Genomic DNA, 13,516 nt, shown 5'->3' on the forward strand with positions numbered 1-13,516 from the left:
CTACATTTTTAAAAATTCACATGCTTATTCATATTTCTTCTTTTTTGGACAATGGTTTAGCCAACTTTTATATTGGGATATTCTTTTTTTTTTAACCTACTGTCATACAATTTACAAATTCTCAGCTTGACATCTCTTTTAACTTTGTTTACAATAATTTAGTTATATATATGTATTTTTAAAATTGTGTTTAAGTAATAACACATTTTCATTAAATTTTCTGTCTTCTGTTTTTTAATTATTTTTCAAAAATATGGAACATTTGATGAATTTGCATGTCTTCCTCGTGCAAGGGCGGCGCTAATCTCTGTGTCGTTCTAATTTTAGTGTAAGCTGCCAAAGTGAGCACTGCCTTCTCTTTTAAATAACTTATATTTCTTATCTCAAAAGGCATGTGCATTATGAAAATTCATTAAAAATACAAATAAAAGAAGAAAGCAAAACCCATGTAATTTTACCACCTAGAGGTAAGAATTATTAATATTTTGAAGTATAACCCTCCAGACTATTTCTATGCATATCTACTACACATATATATTTTTTCCAGTAATTCTGCTGAGCACGTGACTCAGGAATAGTGTTCTAGGCCAGTGGTTCTCCAACTTTGGCACACATCAGAATCACACCTGAAGATGCTTATTAAAACACAGATTGCTGGGTCCCAGTCCCATAATTTAGTGAGGGGACCCAAGAGTTTGCATTTCTGACAAGTTCCCAGTGATGCGGATGCTGCTGGCCTGGGTACCACACTTTGAGAACCAGTTTTAGGCTCTCCCCGTCTAAACGATCACATTGCAGTCACTTCTCTACTCAAACCTTTTTATGGTTTCCTCCTGTCTCCAGGACAAAGTCCAGACTGCTTGGCAAGGCGCACAAGTCTTTTATGATCTGGCCCTGAGCTGCCTGCTCTCCAGACTCACTCCTCACACTTGGCCCGGCTCTCCACCCCAGGAGGCTGACCTGTATGCACCCTGTCAACAGGTTCTGTGCTCCGCCTTGTGGGTCAGCTGGCAGGAGACTGGAGGGTGGGAAAGACAGCAAGCACAGTATTCCACCCCTGCCCCGCCCTTGGGCTTCTTTCCTCTACGGTTTGGCACTGGCTGTGTTCCTCTCCCTAGCATCCAAATCAATTTGATTCTTTCCTATCACTGTGGCTCTCACCAAGTTCTGGTCATTTTCCCCTCCACGGGACCCTTGGGCTTAGGGACTATAACAACTTCCTGCTGGTCTGAGGTGAGCTTCATCACCCCCTTTGGATTCTTTTATCTCTGTCCACACACACACACCTCTGTGGTCAATCTCTTCAACACATTCTCTTTAATTACCCCTTTTGGTCACTCCTTCTCTTTCCTGCTGAGACTGGCTAATCCAGGCCCTCCTTCCCTTTTTTTTTTTTTTTTTTAAGATTTATTTATTTATTAGAGAGAGAGAGAGAGAGCATGCGCTGGAGGGGCAGAGGGAGAGGGAGAGAATCTCAAGCAGACTCCTCACTGAGTGTGGAGCCAGACATGGGGCTTGATCTCATGACCCTGAGATCATGACCTGAGCCAAAACCAGGAGTCGGAGGCTTCACCAACTGAGCCACCCAGGGACACACCCTCCTTTCTAATCTTACTTCCCACAAACCTTTTAGTTGACCCTTGAACAACATGGCGGGGGTTAGGGCACTGACCCCTGAGCTGTTGAAAATCCATGCATAACTTTTGACTCCCCCAAAACTTAACTATTAATAGTCTACTGAAACCTTACTGATAACAGTCAATAAACACATTTTATTTATGTTATATGTATTATATACTGTATTTTTACAATAAAGGTAGGCAAAAGAAAATGTTATTAAGAAAACCATAAGGAAGAGAAAACACCTTTACAGTTCTGTACTGTACTTATTGAAAAGTCCAGGTATAAGAGGACCCACACAGTTCAAACCACTATTGTTCAAGGGTCAACTGTACCATGCAGTTTACAGTCCCTTACTTTTCTCTTTGGCTGAAAAGTCCTTTTACTTTATGCAGAAAACTACTCCTCTCCCTTTAATGCATAGGTCAAAAGTCATTGTCTTCATAAAGATTTCCCTTCTCTTCAAATTTACTCCACATTCCTGGGACTTTTTCATATACAGATATATTGAGATATATTGAGATACATTTCACAAACCATAAAATTCACTCATTTAAAGCATACAGTTCAGTGGCTTCTAGAATATTCTGAGTTATGCAGCCATCACCACAATCTGATTTCTGAACATTTCATCACCCGTAGAAGAAGCCCTGTATCCATTAGCAGTCACTCCCTCACTCCTCTCAGCTCCTGAGAGTGGCGAACCACTCATCTACTTCTGTCTCTATGGTTTTGCCTGTTCTGGATATTTTATGTAAACAGAATCATGCATTATACTTTTGTGACTGACTTCTTTCACTTAGTATAATATTTTTACGGTTTATTCATGTTGCAGCATCTATCAGTATGCCATTCCTTTTTATGGTCAAATAATATTCCACTACACAGATATGCGACATTTTGTTTATTCATCAATTGATAGACATGTAGGTTGTTTCCACTTTTTGGCTATTATGAACAAGCTGGTATGAACATTCATGTACAAGTTCTTATATGGAGATGTTTTCAATTCTCTTGGGTATAGACCCAGGAGTGCAATGTCAGGGTCCTAACTCTATGTTTAACATTTCGAGGAACTACCAAAGTGTTTTTCAAAGTGCTGTTACCATTTTACATTCTCACCAGCAGTGTATGGTTTCAATTTTTCTACACCCTTCTCAACAGTTGTTATTGTCTGTCCTTTTAATTATACCACCCTAATTTGCATGATGAAGTATCTCGTTGTGATTTTGATTTGCATTTCTCTAACGATTAAGGAAGTTGAATATCTTTTTATATGCTTATTAGCCATTTGTATGTCTTCTTAGGAAAAATTTCTATTCTGGAGTCTACATATTCTGGATATTAGTCTCTTATCATATATTTGATTTGCAAATATTTGCTTCTATTCTGTGTGCTGTTTTCACTTTCTTGCTGGTGTTCTTTGAAGCCAGAAGTTTTTAATAATTTTGATGAAGATCGACTTATTTATTTTTAATTTGGTTGCTTATGCTTGGGGTATTGTAGCTAGGAAACCATTGCTTAACCCAAGTAATGAAGGCTTATTCTAATGCTTTCTTCTGAGTTTTCTAGTTAACTCTTTCATTTAGATCTTTGGTACATTTTCAGTTACTTTCTGCATATGGTGTGTGAGAGAGGCCCAACTTTGGTTTTTTTTGTTTTTGTTTTTTTGTTCTTAACATGTAACTATTCAGTTGTCCCAGTACCATTTGTTGAAAAGACTATTCTTTTTCCCATTCAATCATCTTGACACCCTTCTTAAAAATCATTTGAACATAAAGGTGAGCGCTTCTGGGACTTTTTATATACAACTTTACTATAGCACTTACCACATTGACTTAATTTAATAAAATATAAGCTTCTTAAGTCTAGGAATAAATCATGTCTGCTGATGCAGGTAGAGCAAAAATTTAAATACATCTAGCATTTAAATATAGTATTTAAATACATCTTAGTGTTTTCTTCTGCTAAAATGCAAATGAGGGGCGCCTGGGTGGCACAGCGGTTAAAGCATCTGCCTTCGGCTCGGGGCGTGATCCCGGTGTTATGGGATCGAGCCCCACATCGGACTCCTCCGCTATGAGCCTGCTTCTTCCTCTCCCACTCCCCCTGCTTGTGTTCCCTCTCTCGCTGGCTGTCTCTATCTCTGTCGAATAAATAAATAAAAATCTTTAAAAAAAATGCAAGTGATATCTAGGAAAGGACATTATTAATTCCTAACCATAGAAGAGTTCATCAGATTAAGAGATAACAGGAACTCTAGGGAAGGAAGCCCAGGGCAGGTGGGTTTTGATAGAGGAGTTAGGGGAAGGGAAAATCTTCAGCATTGGTTTCGCTTGGTTAGGCAATACCTTGGGCAATTGGAAGAATACATCCTGGTGTTGGGTCCCTGAAAGGAGCTGTGTGGAACCAGAAAAAAATAGAAATCAGGATGTAAAAGGAAGGAGCTGAAGAAGAATTCTTCAAGGGCCAGCCCGTTTTCTGGGAAGCACAGAAGTTAAAAAAGTTACCAGAGAAGCTTTGGATATTCAGTTAAGACGAGCTGGTGGGTGCTTGTGATAGAGCCCTTGGTTACCTATTTAACCAAAGTAGCAATAAAGTATTTAAAAATAAACACAAACTAACACAATTAAAAAGGGCCATAGCTCTATCATAAGTGAGGAATCTTTGAAGGGAGGCACTTAAATAATAAAAGTTATATTAATGTCAACACGAAGCACAGAACATTGTTCTAAAGCACAGAAGTTTTGCTGTCTAGGCGGATTATTCTTAAAGTAAAGAATAACCCTTCATGTCGTAGGCAAAGTCATCAATCAGTAAACAAAGAGAAAAGCGAAAAAAGCTCAAAACTGAGCACATATTACTAAGATTTTTAATACATTCCCTAGCTTCTTTTCAGACTCAGGTATTAAAAACTAAGGCAAATAAAATTCACTTGCCGAGTTTTGTCCTTCAAAGTTATTTCAGCTTTCCTTTCCTCACTACAAAGGGTGTGGTACTTTGAGTTCTCTTCTCAACCAATTATAATATCTGGCTGGTTCCCTCAGTATTAGAAAAAAATACTTTTCACGTGTGTATTTTATATTTGTATGAGAGTCATTATTTTATCTTTGTGTAAAAATTATTCTTTAACAGATGACACACAGAATCCTGTCACCTTTTGCCACATGGTTTTCTGACCAAGAACTCACAGGATGAGAGACAGCAATTTTCCTCTCTAGCCTGAGAAACAGAAATAAAATCTTTTACTTCTCCTCAGCACTCCCTCATCCTTGGGGGATCATCAGTGCTCTCATAGTTCTCTGGGGTATTAGAAATAATTCTAGTGTTTAGACTTTTATGAAGACAAAAAAAATCTATAACATAGTAATAGGCTTCAGTTTTGTCCATCTTAAAAGGCAGATTACTTTATTTCCTTAGTTTTCCTCTACATCTCAACTACCTTGATCTTGCTTTAAAGATTTTTATTTCCAAAAGCTTTTTGTTTGTTTGTTCTTCAATTTTTTATAGCATTCTGTTCTTGTTTCATGGGTATATCTTCCCTAATTTTTTAAAAGACTTTATTTATTTATTTGAGAGAGACAGAACATAAGAAGGGGGAGCAGCAGAGGGAGACAAAAGAGCAAGTTCCCACCTGAGCATGTGGGGCTCTATCCCAGGACCCTGAGATCATGACCCAAGCTGAAGGCAGCTGCCTAACTGACTGAGCCACCCAGGCGCCCCTATATCTTCCTAATTTCTATAGTCATTAATAATGACTTCTTTAGAAGAGTTCTTACATTATTTTTATTTCCTCAAAGTACTGTCTTTTTTTGTTTGTTTGTTTGTTTGTTTGTTTGGGGTTGAATCTTTGATTTTCATGTTAGGAGCTTTCCTGAGAGTGTGGCAATCTCTGGCTTCTCATGTTCGAGAGTAAGCAACTGAAAAGTACCTTGCAAGCTCTAGGTGTGTTGTGTTTACTGGGCACTTCTTCCCTCCCCACACCCCTCTCTCTAACCCACTCTCCCATACAAGATTCAATTCAAGCACTACCTCTTTTTTGGAAGTGATTCTGGTGTCCCACCCTGCCTCAACACTTTCCCAGCCCCCAATTCCACCCTACATAGACTGGGGGCAAGTCTGGCTCTGCTCTTTTTTTTTTTTTTTTTAAAGATTTTATTTATTTATTCAACAGAGATAGAGACAGCCAGCGAGAGAGGGAACACAAGCAGGGGGAGTGGGAGAGGAAGAAGCAGGCTCATAGCGGAAGAGCCTGATGTGGGGCTCGATCCCATAACGCCAGGATCACGCCCTGAGCTGAAGGCAGACGCTTAACCACTGTGCCACCCAGGCGCCCCTGGCTCTGCTCTTGACACAGTCACATACAGCAAGTATCTGTAGAAGGAATGAATATAGGAATGTCCACCTCTGACATGCCTTTTATTTGCATTACTCATGGTTCTTTCTCAATTGTGGAAAAATCAGAAGACCAACAATTGATAAAATGTGTGTGTGTGTGTGTGTGTGTGTGTGTGTGTGTGTATAGTGCTGCTATAAGTTTTGGGGTGCATGTATCCCTTCAAATTAGTATTTTTGTATTCACTGGGTAAATACCTAGTTGTGTAATTGCTGGGTCATAGGGTAGTTCTATATTTTTAAGTTTTTGAGGAACCTCCATACTGTTTTCCAGAGTGGTTGCACCAGTTTGCATTCCCACCAACAGTGCAAGAGGGTTCCCTTTTCTCTACAGCCTCGCCAACACCTGTTGTTTCTTGTGTTGTTGATTTTAGCCACTCTGACAGGTGTGAGGTGGTATCTCATTGTAGTTTTGATTTGTATTTCCCTGACGAACAGTGATGTGGAGCATTGTTTCATGTATCTGTTAGCCATTTGTATGTCTTCTTTGCAAAAATTCTATTCATGTCTTCTGCTGATTTTTTTTTTTAGATTTTTATTTATTTATTTGACAGAGATAGAGACAGCCATTGAGAGAGGGAACACAAGCAGGGGAGTGGGAGAGGAAGAAGCAGGCTCATAGCAGAGGAGCCTGATGTGGGGCTCGATCCCAGAACACCAGGATCACGCCCTGAGCCGAAGGCAGACGCTTAACCACTGTACCACCCAGGCGCCCCTTCTGCTGATTTTTTAATTGTATTATTCGTTTTTGAGTTTGATAAGTTCTTTATAGATTTTGGATACTAACCCTTTTTCAGAAATGTCATTTGCAAATATCCTCTTCCATTTCACAGGTTACCTTTTAGTTTTGTTGATTGTTTCCCTTGCTATGCAGAAGCTTTTTATTTATGCAGAAGTCCCAATACTTTATTTTTGCTTTTGTTTCCCTTGCCTCGGGAGACGTATCTAGAAAGAAGTTGCTATGGCTGATGTCAAAGAGGTTACTACCTGCATTCTCCTCTACAATTTTGATAGTTTCATGCCTCACATTTAGGTCTTTCATCCATTTTGAATTTATTTGTGTGTTTGGTGTGAGAAAGTGGAACTCCTAGCCTCAGCAATCAGACAACAAAAAGAAATAAAAAGCATCCAAATCGGCATGGAAGGACTCAAACTTTCACCATTTGCAGATGATACTCTATATAGAAAACCCAAAAGACTCCACCAAAAAACTGCTAGAACTTATACACAAATTCAGTGAAGTCCCAGGATACAGAATCAACATACAGAAATCTGTTGCATTTCTATACATCAATAATGCAGCAGCAGAAAGAGAAATTAAGAAAGCAATCTCATTTACAATTGCACCTAAAACAATAAGATACCTAGGAATAAACCTAACCAAACAGGTACTCTAAAAACTGTGAAATACTTATGAAAGAAATTGAAGATGACACAAAGAAATGGAAAGACATTCTATGCTCATGGATCGGAGGAACAAATATTGTTAAAATGTCTATACTACCCAAAGCAATCTACACATTTAATGCAACCCCTATCAAAATACCAACAGCATTTTTCATAGAACTAGAACAAAAAATCTCAAAATTTTTACAGATCCACAAAAGACCCTGAATAGCCAAAACAGCCTTGAAAAAGAACAGCATAGCTGGAGGCATCACAATTCTGGACTTCTTACAAAAGGTTATCTTACAAAACTGTAGTGATCAAAACAGTATGGTACTGACACAAAAATATAGACATATAGATCAATAGAACAGAATAGAAAACCCAAAAATGAACCCACAGCTATATGATCAATTAATCTTCAACAAAGCCCCAGAGAATATCCAATAGGAAAAAGTCTCTTCAACAAATGGTGTTGGGAAAACTGGACAGCGACATGCAAAAGAATGAAGCTGGACCACTTCCTTACACCATACTTTTACTTAGAAGGTTGCTGTGTTTTTGATCGAAGCTTTCAAAAAGCCAGGCAAGCAACCTTACAAAGTCACTTGTGACTGAAACCCGGGATTTGGTTCCCCGTGTCCCTCGCAGTGAATGTCTGGACTGCTCAGGGGATAATGCCTTATAAATAATGTCAACTGTGGATTTATCAGCACAACGCTTAGCTCTAGCAATCAATAAGACATAGCCCTTTTTTTTGTTAATGGCGACAGTAAATGGCGTCTGTCCCGTTACATTCAGAAATCACATTAGATTTGTCGGCCAATTGACTGAAATGAAAGCATTTCCAACGGCATACCTCTTTCACTGCTGCTGCTTTTTCTTTTTGGCTTCGCATAAAAAGTCAGAGAAGATAAACAGGATGGGACTCCTGGTTCCCTCGCCTTGCCTACCCCTTACATGGGCACTGACCATGGAACTAAATGAGTAAATGAGCTTTTCAGGACTTCAGGTCATACGCATCGCTTCAAATAAACAGGAAAGTTCTAGAACTGTTTTCCACAAGCCATTTCTCCACTTAGCAGTGTCAGAGAGCTCACCCAACAGATGTGGTTAAGTCCCAGGGGCCTGAGAAAGTGGAGCACTTGTGTTATAGGCTATAATTTTTAACATTTTTTATCCCCAGGTCATGGGATATATGTCCAACCTGATTTGGTAGGTCCAAGGCCCGATTAACAGTTATCATCTTTATTAACAAAGAAATATTGCATATTTTCCCCATATCTGATTAATGGATTATTACCTTACATACATTGCAACTTTCTCTATGTTTCTCAAGCCATTCGTCATTTAGCCTTTCCCTCGGGCATGAATCAGGGCTTTACTTTTGTGTTTCTTAAGAGTATTCTTTTGACAGAGTGAGTCATAAAAGCTCAAGTGTGTTCATTCTCCTTTCAATTTGTGAATCTGATCCAGCATAAAGCATTTTGACTACATGAAGAAAGGAACTGTGTAAAAAGCAAGTATTATTAATGTAATACTTCCCCGGGCACATTTGCCAATCAAAATATTAAGCTCCCTTTAAAGAAAGGCTTGGGAATTACCAGGTTATCGTTCAGTGAAGAGTTTCTGTGTGTAAAACTGTTCCAAGCAAGGCTAATGTCCCTGCAATGTAATGTCACATGTAGCCTTCCAAAAGGGATACTTTGGGGTCTGCAATTTCCCCTGTGTGGGCGGTGCCCTCGTTTTTCTTAATTACTGGAATGCCAGAAAAGTGTACTTTGGCACAGGAGGCCAGCCTTCGATACAGCTTGTCAGCCATCTCTTCACGCTGAAAATGTAAGTAACCTGAACGGAAGGGTTTCTATTTACCGCTTTCCCATTTAAACACATTGCCCATAGCTGCTACAAAAATAGATGAAATAAACCAAAATGCGTATTGACGTCTAAATAAAAATCACTGGCCCAATTTGCTTTCCAGAAAAGCTCAGAGTGTTCATTCTAGCTTAGCTTCCCTCTCCCACTCCGCTCCCTTCCTCTTCCTTTGCTTTGAATCCAACACTTGAAAAATCATCTGTCCTTTTTTGGGCTAGACTTGGAACCGACCCCTCCCACCCTCCTACGCCCAAGCAAGGTTACGGTGAGTCTGTGGCTGGGCACCGCGGGGCTGATCCCATCCACGCTCCCGGAGGGCCCTGGAGAAGCACTGTCCACAACAATGCGACAGCTGTCACAGACAAGCCTCGTTCTTTCCCAGCAGAGCACGGAGGGGGCTGAGCCTCCCTAACCACACGGGGCATCTCTATTGTTTTTTTCTCTGAAAGGGCAGGGGGTCTCCATCCTACCCTTTCCCCTTCAGCCTGCACATCCCCAAGCAGTCAGTTAGTCACTCGAGGCTTTGGACATGAAATATGAGGCAAGAGCAGGCAGGGAAATCTTAGACACGGAACGAAGCCGTTTGAGAGCTCTTGCATCAGCCTGGGACTTGGATTTTTGTGTTTGTGTCTTAAATGCTAGTTACTATAGCTACCAGGAGCAGCAGATAGAAAGGTGATCATGGAAGCCGGCAGGGGCTGTTCAGGAAGATGGTGTATCACGTTTTCTTTTTGAGCTTTTCTGGCACTCAACGTTCCGTCAAGGATACCTACTTTAATTAACGGTTAAATTGGAATTGAAAATGAATCATCATTAGCCACCTGCCGTTGATCATCTGGGACCTCAGAATTCCAGTACTCGGTTTTCTGCCAAAGGGAGAAGTCTGCATGCCATAGAGCTAATCAGAAGGACGGTCTCTGAAGTCCATCTGAAGACTTACCACATTGTTATTTATTCCAATTTAAATGCCAAGGTCAGACTTATCCGATTAAGTTTAATTTGAAGAAACAATTGGTAGCAATCGCCCTGCTCTCCGCTCTTCCTAAATAATCAGATTATCATTTTTCCATCCTATTAGACGTTGCAAAAATTCAAGCCTGTGAACCATGGAGTCTTCCTAAAAGCTGAAGAGCAAACTACACAATTTTACGAAATTTCTCTGTTTTGTCATCTATATTCTCTTTACTGGCCCACATATTGTCTAAAGAGCTGTTAAAAACTCTTCACTTCCCTCTCCCTGCATTACCCGGTTCTATTGTCAGAGGCCATGCTGTCGGTGAAATTTGGCTTGAGTAGAGCCTGCGCTGCAACAGCAAACAATACAGAGACTTATGAAAGAGCTCCTGGAACTTAACAGAGCAGCGAAAAGCAACGCAGCTTCTCTGCTCCTGGTGGAAATGATTACCAATTCAGATTACCCACAGAGAAGCCTCTCTCCATGATGCATGGAAAAGTTTCCAGAACATAATCTAATAATACCAAAAATAAATAGAAATACTAAATAAATACTCCAACAAACCCACGGCTCACATCACAAATGGAAATCCAGAGTGCTGACAGGGTGCGGGTTTTTCCTGTGACCCAGAGCGCGCAGGAGGTACGCACCCAATGTCGGTGAGAGCGGATCGAGGTGCGGAGTGTCACTGTGCTTTTCCACGTGGAAAAAGTGATGTACAGAAAACGGCTGTGGCTCGCCCCAGGCTATCTCGCACAGAGACGAGGGTGTGACGGACGCCAGCGTCCTCGTGCTCGGCTGAGGCTTGCTCTGCTGTGGCGTTGTCTCTTCCAGCACATAAACTCTCTCTTCACAGGGAAACCTTATTACGCGTTCCTTACATCTCACTGAGTCTCGTCAGGCGGTCAGAAAATAATTATTTTAACAATAGCTTTAAAAACGATGCCAGCAGTGGGGCCCCTGACTGGCTCAGTTGGTGGAGCATGTGACTCTTGTTCTTGGGGTTTTAAGTTCAAGCCCCATGTTAGGTGTAGACATTAGTTAAAAAATAAAATCGTAAAGAGAAAAGGATGCCAGTAATGCGTGCCCATTATAGAAAGACCAAAACTACGCTCAAGAAAAAAGAAAGAAAAATCAACTGTAGTTCTATCATTTGCGTCTCAGTGCAGGCCCTTTTAGACATTTTTCTTGGCATTTTCTTAATATATGAATAATACATAAATAGGCGATTTCATTTTTTACCAAGATGGGATCGTATCATAATTTCATTATTCCGCACATGTAGATCGCTCATATACAAATGTGTGAATACATGTAGTTCTACAACTTCATTTTTAGAGGCTAAATAGTATTCCGTTATACAGAATTCGACAATTATGAACTACTTTTTTATGAATTATTATTTTAGGAGGCAGAAACACTGAGAAATACTGGGGTGAACATTTTTATAATTAAAGTTTGCACACACCCGTAATTACAAATACTTAATTATTCATTGATTAGTATCAGTCTCGATGTTTTCAAGCCTAGCAACTTCGAGCCCATGTGCACCGTGAAAGCACATTCCTCTGAAGGCTCCAGACCCTGCCTCCCTAGGGCACCACATAAATAGTTATCTGTTGAAAGCGACCTCGAACTTTGCAGTCATCTGTATTTTGGCAATAGAGGCAGGCAGGATCTTCGCATAGGGGAGACAGGAGAGATGATGAGTTGAAAGCCTTGGCTATATAAGAAGATTCTTCATTACTGGAAGAGTTCAGTTCCAGCCCATACACAAATTCTGAACAGGAATGTTCTCTACATGCCAACGTGATCAAAACCACGACCCGTGCAAAGGGACAAATTGTGGGGACTAAACGGTGAAGGTCAGATTACCTTCTGAGAAGCCACATGGAGAAAGAAAACTCCTGATGACAGAATCCCATCCGCGAGCAGATAAACCTTGAAATACGAGCCTTCATGGGATGTCATGCGTCCTTCTAGGAATTGCAACTCTCCTTGATCTTTCTGTCTGCAGTGCTTTGGAGATGTTTACGGTAAAACTGTAACCTAAGACTTGCCTTTCAGGAAAAGAATAACTGGTAATCCGATCCTAGAAAGCTTTCTGCACTGGGCTTTTTAAATAGTAAGCGAGTGGAAGGATTTGCCTCCCGCCATGCCCCATGGAGCAAAGGGGACGGGAACGCGCACGCATCCAGCGGCTTCCACGAGCTGCGTGCTGTGGCAAATACTCTACATGCATCAGCTCCCTGCTGCCTCCCAACCACCTCAGAAGCAACTCATTGTTCTTCCATTTTATACCGGGGAGAAACTGAGATTTAGGAGGATGCAAACATGTATGCCCAATCACATAGTTGGCTAGTTGCAAAGACTAGGTTTGAACACAGTGCTACCAAACTGCAAATCACATGTTTTTTCTACCGCCCTTATGTATTTAAAAAATCTTCCCCACATCTTATCCAATCTTGGTAATCCCGCTTTGCCTCAGGCCTCAGCCATTCAGGCGTTGTGAGCTGGGATTCCCTTTCCAGGTGGTGGCAGCCCTCAGAACAGAGACATGAGGTGACCTCTAGTTTGACTAAAACTCTACCTTCTTCAGGTGACTCCAAATTCTGAGGGGCTCCTAGGCCTGTGCGCTTTGTAAGTGGCTCTCATGTGGAAGTCTTTAAACTGGGAGCTAGCGACTAACTTGGTGGGCCCTCATTTCAGCTTTCTATTCATAGAAACAGGCTGGGAGCCAGCCACATGTTGAGGAAAACATTTATGAAACTCTGATGAGAAGGACTACAGAATAATAGTTAAATATTATTTCAACATCACTAGATTCCAGTAATTCAATCAACTAGGGATAACGTTAACAATAATAATAATAATTAAAAGCAATAACAGCACTAAGCCTTTATTAAGCTCTCACATGTTCCAGTTACTGTCTAAGCATTTTATACATATTCTGACCCCACCTGGTGTGCTGTAATTCAATTCTGGCTCTAACCACCCAAAGTTAGCACAGACCCCACAAGTGAAGGGCCTGGTCCTCCACAAGCCAGACCTCACTTCAGACATCAGCCATGCTTTGGGGGTCTGAGCGCCACCTATACTTCTGACTGACTAGCTACAAATTTGGGGGTTCCCGCAACACTTGCAGGTTTGATAATTCACTAAAACAATGCACAGAATTCAGGAAAACACTATATTTATTATTAAGGTTTTACTTTAAAGGACACAAATCAGGACCAGTCGAATGAAAAGATGCATGGAGTGAGGAATGGGAGGGTCCCAAATGCA

General features: G+C 40.7%; 1 pseudogene; it reads right to left on the reverse strand.

Moving 5' to 3' along the window:
- Positions 1–247: 247 nt before the first annotated feature.
- On the reverse strand, positions 248–347 carry LOC113242419 (U6 spliceosomal RNA; annotated as a pseudogene).
- Positions 348–13,516: the final 13,169 nt, after the last annotated feature.

The sequence above is a fragment of the Ursus arctos genome, unplaced genomic scaffold, assembly GCF_023065955.2.
Source record: "Ursus arctos isolate Adak ecotype North America unplaced genomic scaffold, UrsArc2.0 scaffold_25, whole genome shotgun sequence".
In the NCBI taxonomy this organism is placed as follows: domain Eukaryota; kingdom Metazoa; phylum Chordata; class Mammalia; order Carnivora; family Ursidae; genus Ursus; species Ursus arctos.